The 10,545-nt window shown below is 42.9% G+C and overlaps 1 long non-coding RNA gene across 1 annotated transcript; it reads right to left on the reverse strand.

The window, feature by feature from the left end:
* Positions 1–3,082: 3,082 nt before the first annotated feature.
* Positions 3,083–10,514, reverse strand: LOC309651668. The gene is made up of 2 exons (XR_014258295.1): positions 6,948–10,514; positions 3,083–6,061 (listed from the first exon to the last, which is right to left on the reverse strand). It is a non-coding gene; the product is annotated as an uncharacterized lncRNA (long non-coding RNA).
* Between the last annotated feature and the right edge of the window lie 31 nt (positions 10,515–10,545).

Here is a 10,545-nt window from a genome sequence, read left to right on the forward strand (position 1 = left end):
CCTCGGAAGGCCAACCACCCCCCACCCCACCCCCCAACCCCAACCCCCATCCCCATGAACTCTCTTTTAAAGGGAAAATGTCTGCTATGATGATGACTGTTGTGCCAAACTCTGCCACGGTTTCAAGAGCAGAGGAGCTGGTTAGGAACTACCTATCACGTTGATCCATCCACTGGATGCAGGCGTGCCATGAGGTGACTGTCCTGCACTGTTCTGAGTGTTAGATATGGAGCAGAAAGGAAGACGTGTGATTGTGGCCAGAAATTGTCCAACCTGGTGGGATCCTGAAAAAAAAAATTAAAAAGAAAGAGAGAAAGAAAGAAAGAAAGAAAGAAAGAAAGAAGAAAGAAAGAAAGAAAGGAAGGAAGGAAGGAAGGAAGGAAGGAAGGAAGGAAGGAAGAAAGAAAGAAAGAAAGAAAGAAAGAAAGGAAGAAAGGAAGGAAGGAAGGAAGGAAGGAAGGAAGGAAGGAAGGACGGAAGAAAGAAAGAAAGAAAGAAAGAAAGAAAGAAAGAAAGAAAGAAAGAAAGAAAGAAAGAAAGAAAGAAAGAAAGAAAGAAAGAAAGAAAGAAAGAAAGAAAGAAAGAAAGAAGCACATCCCCTTCAGGCAGATGTGGATGCTCTGTAAGTGTATAGGCATCGGCGTGGTGGGGGGCAGAATACGCAAAGCTCCTCTGGGTAATCTTTAATCAGATAAATGGCTGTGGACAGACTCACCCATGGACACCAGATAACTGAGGTCCTCCAGCAGCACAGCTCTAGACAGCGTCCCCTGGAATTTGCTCATCAGGGCGCACTCTTCCTGGGTGAAGGTCCCACACACCCTTGAGACTCACTGATATTTAAAGACATGGTGGATATTCTGGCTCGGCCTGCGCCATCCCCACAATGTCCAAAGGTGACGGTCGAGATGACAAAACTGGAGAAAGACAGGTGTGTCTATCGCAAGCTCAGACACTGTTTGAGGTGCAGTTGACTATTCCCTTGGGTTGACTTGGCACGTGCCTTTCAGATGCATCATGGAGATACGCACACTCCTGACTCAGGGTGACCTCATCGCAAGGGGATATGACATGAGGGGTGTTGAGCAATAACCCGGACCTTCCACAAATACACACACACACACACACACACGCACACGCACACACACACCCGCCCCACACACCCACCCACACACCCCGCCCACACACACACACACAAAAGAGGCTCACGGGAGTAAAAGATTAACTTTACCTCTGTTGACACCCACGACTGTACCTAGTTGTCACGAGACAGGAAGCTCAACTATACATTTAACCCTTATCTGTTCCTGTGCTTTCTTGCAGAAAATCCTCGTGCGCTTCTTTCGCCTCATGGAAGCGCTTGCTATTCCCCATAGGTAGCCACCGTGGAGCCAGCTGCTGCTGATCCAAGAATTTGGAGGATTTCCGGAAATGATCAGTGATCCCGAGACAGACTCTCGCTTCCGTGATCAAAGCGACTCGGAGAGCTGTCTCTCGCCCCCCCCGCCCCCACATCCCCACCCCCCACCCCCCACCCCCACCCCGCACACCGCCTTCTCCCTTGTGTACAAGCTATGTCTTTTAATTAAAACGTTTTTCCTTGTTATCCTTAGAGTCTTGTGGAAGCGATCTTCATTTCTATGGTACTGCTGTGCAAGAATCTGGAAAGGGCCCAGTAACGGGTATGTCTGTAGCTCCCTCCAGAGCTGGCCTGTGTCTACGTACGGGTCCGAGTGCCACAGTTAACTTGTGAAAGAGCTCTCCTGAACTGGCTTAGAAGGAAGCACTTCTGAATTCAGTCCACTAGAACGGGACTCGTCCGAAGGTTTTTGCAAGTTCACGTGATCTAGGATGAACCCTTCAGCCGACATATAGCCAAGGTCAAGGGATGGGTTTTATGAAACTAGGCAGGTCTTTAGCGTGATCAGCATTCGAGGTCAACGTTTTCTTCTATCTACGTCGACCCCAAATCCAATAAGTTCACGGGAGTGAACCGAATTCGTCAGCAAGAAAAACAACTTGGGGGGTGATGGCTGACGTCGTCTAAAGTCTCAGGAGATGTTCACGGGTCATCTCATCGTCATGGGATTTAGAACAAGTGATTTCGATAGCTCTAGGTGGAGGAACTCCTTAAGAAAGGTTATGTGTTTTGGTATGTATGTCTACTTAAAAAGAGTTTCTCCCAGACCTTTGGGGTCATTTTAGAAACTTTAGAGTTGGCGTAAGTGGAATGATGGGGAATTCGTGGAACGTCTAGATCGTTTCCAAAGATAACCTATTGAAACGTTTTTGGCTCAACAAGTCTCAGTGGACCTACTTCTGTCTCCTTATTACAGAAGGAACTGTAAAACGAAAACTGACTGTAAAACTAAAGATGTTTTGATGTATGACTCCACACCTCTGGCATCACTTTGGGGGTAAGAAATTTTGAAAAAGTGATGCTGTGTGAAAATGTATGCTTCTAGACATGATGGAATGGAATCATCCATTTGCCGGTCCAGAAACACTGGTGTCACGGACCCCGTTCACCGTGGCTTCCTAGTTCCTGTTCATGACCAATTCAGGTTTCTAAGGGTTCTGAATTCTGATTGTCTTCTTCTTGTTTTCTTCTCCATTCTTGTCTCAAAGAACTTTACATTCCAAAAATAAATTTTACCTCCCAAATCACAGATTGTCCGTTTGTTACAGAAACTTTTAGGTTGAGAGATTTTCTCTTTCTTTCTTTTCTTTTCTTTTCTTTTCTTTTCTTTTCTTTTCTTTTCTTTTCTTTTCTTTTCTTTTCTTTTCTTTTCTTCTCTCTCTCTCTTTCTTTCTTTCTCCCTTTCTTTCTTTCTTTCTTCCCCCAAGTCTGTGCATTGTGTTTCTTTCACTTTGTTCTGTTCCTAGGTACTAAGGATTTCTTTTTAATGTCATTAGCTTAAATAAGGGGCTTTGCATTTTTTGACGAAAGCACCAGAAATGTATTTTCGCATTAAGTGTCGGAATGTTGTTTGCCGGTGATGAGGCTCTCCTTCTGCCAGATGACTGACGATTGGATGGAGGAATAAAGTACACATGAGTATGTTCACGAACACTTACTGACGTTTCAGAGGACCTTAAATTAAAAACAGAGACCCTGGGCTTTCCTGGTGGCGCAGTGGTTGAGAATCTGCCTGCTGATGCAGGGGACACGGGTTCGGGCCCTGGTCTGGGAAGATCCCACATGTCGCGGAGCAACTAGGCCCGTGAGCCACAATTACTGAGCCTGCGCGTCTGGAGCCTGTGCTCCGCAACAAGAGAGGCCGCGATAGTGAAGTGGCCCGCGTACCGCGATAAAGAGTGGCCCCCACTTGCCGCAACTGGAGAAGGCCCTTGCACAGAAACGAAGACCCAACACAGCCAAGAATAAAAATTTTTTAAAAATTAAAAAAAAAAAAAACAGAGACCCCCTCGCCTTCCCCCTCTCCGCCATGTAAAATTCATCTGAAGTGGAGAAAAAAACCTTGCTAAAAATCCTTTTCCTTTTCGTTCGATCAACATGGTGAATGGATTTCCTAGCAGAAACTTAAGCGAGGTGCATGTTCATCATTCAGCAGAATTCTAATTTTCTAGTTCTAAGGAAAACTACTAAAACGAATGAGGATAACACCTTCCCATGCAATCCTTAGGGAAAGCTCCCACCCAATTTAATGCAAGGACACTTGGTTTGGAAACAAACGAGTCTTCATTTGGCGACCTTTGGTAGAAATGAGGTGAGTGAGGGAGGGAGACAGAGAGAGAGAGAGAGAGAGAGAGAGAGGTGTCTCACTTTCCATGGTTCCAGTGTGTACACATTTCAATGACTAGGTGAAATCGCACCAAGAGCCTAACTACGTGTTTCGAATGTCAGTTTCCACAATTGATGAACGGTAGCTGCGTGAAGTCCAAAGTTTGCTGCTGCCTGTTCAGTCTGCAATGACTCCACAAATAACAAACGTGTGTGCCCCGTGTCCAGTGACCGATCCTCTTTCAGAGCCTGTCAGTGATTGCCTGGTGTGTATGTGTCTGTTTTCCGGGTCACACGTAGTGTGTCGTTGTGTTGCCCCCAGCCCCGGTCTCCCCCGTCCGTGGAAAATAAAAAGAAAGAATTGCCCGAGGATGACGAAAGTGCGGCTAAGAAACCCAAAATGATGACACAGGAAGTCCACTTGGATGGGGTTAGGAGACACCTGAGCATGCCTAGGACAACACTGCCACCGTGTGAGAGACCAGCGCAAGGAGAGCTGAAGAATACAAAGAAGAAAAAGGAGGAGGGGGGAGGGGGAAGGGGGGGAGGACAGGCTGAAGATGTCTCCAGGCGATGACGTTGGTGAAAACGTTCCCATTCAGAAAAGCACTTCGAGAGATAGTTCTGGACCCAGAGAGCACAAAGGGTTATCGTGTTGGAGGCTGATCTTCAGTTAGGGGAACAACAAACAAACAAACAGACAAACAAACAAAAAATAGGACTGCTTATCCAGAGGTAGAAAAGATACCACGCCAAGAAGGCAAGCACTGTGGAAAACTGCTGTTCCTAGGATTTTACAAAATGAATCAGATGCTTTCATGTCGATGCTTTCCATGACAGTCTACTAAATAAATCGTAGTTTGGCTCTTTTTATATTCTCTACCTTTTATATGGTGAGTGAGTAAGAGAGTTTTTAAATGTTTTGATACGATTTTTCCCCCCGTTTTGGTACGATTTTTGAATGTCGTGGGACAACGGTATTTTTCTCCCGTGGAGATGAACAAGATTGCTTTTTTGAGCTTCAGCTTTCAGGGTCATTTTAGGGTCCTGAACTGCCCTGCCCAGTGAGCCCTGTGTGTCGTTGTGCCCCTTTAAAAGTGTTGGTGCTTGATGACATCATGATATCGAAATCTTGATTGTTGACTTACAAAACCACTGTTGGGAGTTTGTTTGTTGTCTTAATCTCCCTTACCTATTGCACTCACGTGACTGTCCACTCTTTGTCTCTCTGTTTCCCTCCCTCTCTCTCTCTCTCTCTCTCTTTCCTCATAGATATAGACGTACGGACACAGAGAGCACTAACAGTGTGTCCGTACCTATAGCTACATAGGTATAGGTGTTGATACAGATAGACATGTTACATATCTTCTTTACCCCCTCCGTGGGCACTTAGTGGAGTTACTGGGTCGCATGGCAGTTTTGTGTGCAGTGTTTTGAGGGACTTCCGTACTGTTTTCCATACTGCTGTCTTTTGCTGGAGAGCCATTCTGTCACCCGCCAGATGACATCTCTGAGTCCTCCAGCATGCCACGGTGGTGGTGGTCTCTCTCAGCTTGAAAAATACGGGTTCAATTAGGAGCCACTTTTTCTGCCTTTCCGAACTACCTGGCGCAACTCCAGATCCTGGGCCTGTCCGAATATCTTTGTCAAGAGAAATTAGGGCAACACACTGCACCCTTCCTTGGTTAAGTTAGATGTCCTCAGCACTCCAACATCTCCAGGGAATCTGTTCTGTCACTTCCTACATGCCATGGAAGTCTGCCTCATTGCCCTCATTTGAGCTGCATTTAAAAAAACAATCTGCTTCGCCTTCCTTCTAGGAACTCATACCCAAGGACCCCATTCCTACAGGAGAAAGGAGGCTTGCATTCCTATTGCAACCAAAGCACAGTTGTTCCTGTTACACTGCAGGATTTTAGAATAGGCTAAGGCCCGATAGCCTACATAGAGCATTCCAAGGATGAGGGAGTTCGCTACATGCAGAACACCCTGTGAAGAAAAGTTGATTCAGGCAAGGGACCAGGGTGTAGCTAGAGTCTCTTTTGACTTGTCAGAAATCAGAAGGGTTTAGGCTGCGTGTTCACTGGAAAGGAAGACCTGATGGCACAAGACTTGCTTTCCCATTTTAAAATCTCTAGTCATGCTGCCCTGAAGCTACCTAAATAACACTGTTTTTGACTGGCCTCTAGTCACTGTAGGCAGCGCTCTGGAAAGAAAAAGAGTTTCCTCTAAAGAAACACGGTGCTTCCATAGCATGGGTGGGATTTCATCCTGTCATGCTCTAGAGCTAAAGGGAAACTGGACGTGAGTACTTGCCTCAAGCTAAGGCCTGAAAGCCCTGCTGAAGCGAAAGCGTGTAGCAGTTTCCATTAGGTCGTAGTCAAAGTTTTGCTTTACTTTAACGTTTCTACCCCATTCCAGACACTTAGGACCCTCGTGTGTGCACCCTATTTCCTACAAATACAGTGAGTACCAGCAGGCTCCACTGCCCTTCTAAGAAACATCCAGGCCCAGAAGCCTTTCCAAGTCCCTCTATGTATTCAGAGAGTAGGGCAACACACTGCACCCTTCCTTGGGAAAGCTAGATGTTCTCAGCACTCCAACAGCTCCAGGGAATCTGTTCTCTCACGTCCTACATGCAATGGAAGTCTGCCTCATTGCCCTCATTTGACCTGCTCTTAGAAAAACATTTTGCTTCACCTTCCTTCTAGGAACTCATACCCAAGGACCTCATACCTACAGGAGAAAGTAGGCTTGCATTCCTACTGCATCCAAAGCACAGTTGTTCCTGTTACACTGAAGGATTTTAGAATAGGCTAAGGCCCGAGAGCCTACATAGAGCGTTCCAAGGATGAGGGAGTTCGCTACATGCAGAACACCCTGTGAAGAAAAGTTGATTCAGGCTAGGGAACAGGGTGTAGCTAAAGTCCCTTTTGACTAGTTACAAATCAGAAGGGTTTAGGCTGCCTGTTCACTGGAAAAGAAGACCTGATGGCACAAGCCTTGCTTTCCCATTTTAAAAGCTCAGTTCATGCTGCCGTGAAGCTACCAAAATAACACTGTTTTGACACGGCTCTAGTCATTGTAGGCAGCCCACTGGAACGAAAAGGAGTTTTCTCTAAAGAAACACGGTACTTCCATAGCCTGGGTGGGAGCTCATCCTATTATGCTCTAGAGCTAAAGGGAAACTTGATGTACTTGCCTCAAGCTAAGGCCTGAAAAGCCCTGCTGAAGCGAAAGCGTGTAGCAGTTTCCATTAGGTCGTATTCGCAGTTCTGCTTTACTTTAACGTTGCTGCACTTTTCCAGACACTTAGGACCCTCGTGTGGGCACCCTATTCCCTATAAAAACAATGAGGACCAGCAGGCTCTACTGTTCTCCTAAGAAACATCCCATTTTGGAAGCCTTTCCCAGTCACTCTGTGTATGCTGTGTGTGGAGCAACACACCGCACTCTTCCTTGGGACAGCTAGATTTCCTGAGCACTGCAAGAGCTCCAGGAAATCTCTTCTCTCACGTACAACAAGCCATGGAAGTCTGCCTCGTTTCCCTCATCTGAGCTCCACTTAGAAAAACAATCTGCTTCGCATTCCTTCTAGGAATTCATACCCCAAGACCCCATACATACGGAGGAAAGTCGGCTTGCATTTCTCCTGCAACTAAAGCACAGGTCTTCCTGTTACACTGCAGGATTTTAGAAGAGGCTAAGGCCCGATAACTTACTTAGAGAGTTCCTTGGATGAGGGTGTTCAGTACATGCAGAACACCCTGTGAAGAAACGATGATTCAGGGAAGGGACCAGTGTGTAGCTAGAGTCTCTTTTGACTTGTTGGAAATCACAAGGATATATATAGGCTGCGTGTTCACTGGAAATGTGCGCCTGACCGCACAAGCCTTGCTTTCCCATTTTGAAAGCTCCGTTCATGCTGCCTTGAAGCTACCTAAATAACACTGTTTTTGACGGGCCTCTAGTAACTAGTCAGGGCTTGAGGAAGAAATAGAGTTTTTGTTAAATAAACAGGGTGCTTCCTAAGCATGGATGGGAGCTCATCCTGTCACGCTCTAGAGCTAAATGGAAACTCGACGTGTGTACTTGCCTCAAGGTAAGACTATGAGACTAGATATCAATTAGAGGGAAAAATCTGAAAAATATACAAATGCATGGAGGCTAAACAATACACTACTTAATAACCAAGGTATCACTGAAGAAATCAAAGAGGAAATCAAAAAATACCCAAAAACAAATGACAATGAATACATGATGACCCAAAACCTATGGGATGCAGCAAAAGCAGTTCTAAGAGGGAAGTTTATACTAATACAATCCTACCTCCAGAAACAAGAAACATCTCAAATAAACAACCTAACCTTACACCTAAAGCAATTAGAGAAAGAAGAACAAAAAAACCCCAACGTTAGCAGAAGGAAAGAAATCATAAAGCTCAGATCAGAAATAAATGAAATAGAAACAAAGAAAACAATAACAAAGATCAATAAAACTAAAAGCTGGTTCTTTGAGAAGATAAACAGAATTGATAAACCATTAGTCAGACTCATCACAGAAAAAAGGGAGAAGACTCAAATCAATAGAATTAGAAATGAAAAAGGAGAAGTAACAACTGACGCTGCAGAAATACAAAGGATCATGAGAGATCACTACAAGCAACTATATACCAATAAAATGGACAACCTGGAAGAAATGGACAAATTCTTAGAAAAGCACAACCTTCTGAGGCTGAACCAGGAAGAAATAGAAAATATAAACAGACCAATCACAAGCACTGAAATTGAGACTCTGATTAAAAATCTTCAAACAAACAAAAGCCTAGAACCAGATGGCTTCACAGGCGAATTCTATCAAACATTTAGAGAAGAGCTAACACCTATCCTTCTCAAACTCTTCCAAAATATAGTAGCGTGAGGAACACTCCCAAACTCATTCAACGAGGCCACCATCACCCTGATACCAAAACCAGACAAAGATGTCACAAAGAAAGAAAACTACATGCCAGTATCAATGATGAACATAGATGCAAAATTCCTCAACAAAATGCTAGCAAACAGAATCCAGCAACACATTAAATGGATCATACACCGTGATCAAGTGGGGTTTATCCCAGGAATGCAAAAATTCTTCAATATATGCCAATCAATCAATGTGATAAACCATATTAACAAATTGAAGTATAAAAACCATATGATCATCTCAATAGATGGATAAAAAGTTTTCAAAAATATTTAACACCCATTTATGATAAAAACTCTCCAGAAAGCAGGCATAGAAGGAACTTACCTCAACATAATAAAGGCCATATATGACAAACCCACGGCCAACATCATCCTCAATGGTGAAAAACTGAAACCATTTCCACTAAGATCAGGAACGAGACAAGGATGTCCACTCTCACCACTATTATTCAACATAGTTTTGGAAGTCCTAGCCACAGAAATCAGAAAAGAAAAAGAAATAAAAGGAATCCAAATCGGAAAAGAAGAAGTAAAGTTGACACTGTTTGCAGATAACATAATACTATACATAAAGAATCCTAAAGACGCTACCAGAAAACTACTAGAGCTAGTCAATGAATTTGGTAAAATAGCAGGATACAAAATTAATGCACAGAAATCTCTTGCATTCCTATACACTAATGATGAAAAATCTGAAAGAGAAATTAAGGAAACACTCCCATTTATCATTGTAACCAAAAGAATAAAATACCTAGGAATAAACCTAACTAAGGAGACAAAAGACCTGTATACCGAAAACTATAAGACAATGATGAAAGAAATTAAAGATGATATAAATAGATGGAGAAATATACCATGATTTTGGATTGGAAGAATCAACATTGTGAAAATGACTATGCTACTTAATACTTGTTTTTAACACTTTGCCCCACGTTCTGATTTCTGGAGAAACCTAAATAGTGTTTGAGTGGCATGTAATGTCATGGTAATGAATGAGATCATCCAGGAGAAAATGTGTACATTGAGAAGAGAAAGTGTCCCAAGACTAAGACACCACAACCTTTCTTTAAAAGTGAAAGAGAGAAGGCAATTTTGGGTAAGGAGACAAAGAAGAAATAGCTAACGAGTTAGGAGGGAAATCAGGAGATGATGGGCTATGGAAGACAAACAAAAAAGTGTGTTTCAAGAAGGAAATGATAGATAATGTTGATAGCTGCAGAGATATAAAGAACTATAAATAAAATAAGCGCTAATTTTTATCAAAGAGCTAGCTTTTGGTTTTGTTATTTTCTCTATTGTTTTTCTTTTTTCAATTTCATTGATTTCTGCCCTGATTTTTATTATGCTTTTTCTTCTGCTTTCTGTAGGTTTGTATTGCTATTCTTTTTCTAGTTTCCTAAGGTTAAAACTTAAGTTATTGTTTTAGATCTTTATTCTTTTCTACATTTAATGTTATAAATTTCTCTCTAAGCACTGTGCATTCCACAAATTTTGATAGATTGTATTTTCCATTTCATTTCCCACTTTTCTTAAGATTTCTTGTTTAGTTCTCATGCTATTAAATGTGTGTCATTTATGATACAAATAAACTTATTTACAAAACAGAAACAGACTCACGGACTTAGAGAATGAATTTATGGTTATGTGCAGGAGGAGTGTAGGGGGGAGGGATAGATTGGGAGTTTGGGATTGACATATACATGCTTCTATATTTAAAGTAGATAACCAACAAGGACCTACTGTATAGCACAGGAAACTCTGCTCAATATTCTGTAATAACCTAAATGGGAAAAGAAATTGAAAAAGAATAGATACACCTACATGTATTCAGTA

Source organism: Balaenoptera physalus, assembly GCF_965194825.1.
Source record: "Balaenoptera physalus genome assembly, chromosome: 21".
Classification (NCBI taxonomy): Eukaryota; Metazoa; Chordata; class Mammalia; order Artiodactyla; family Balaenopteridae; genus Balaenoptera; species Balaenoptera physalus.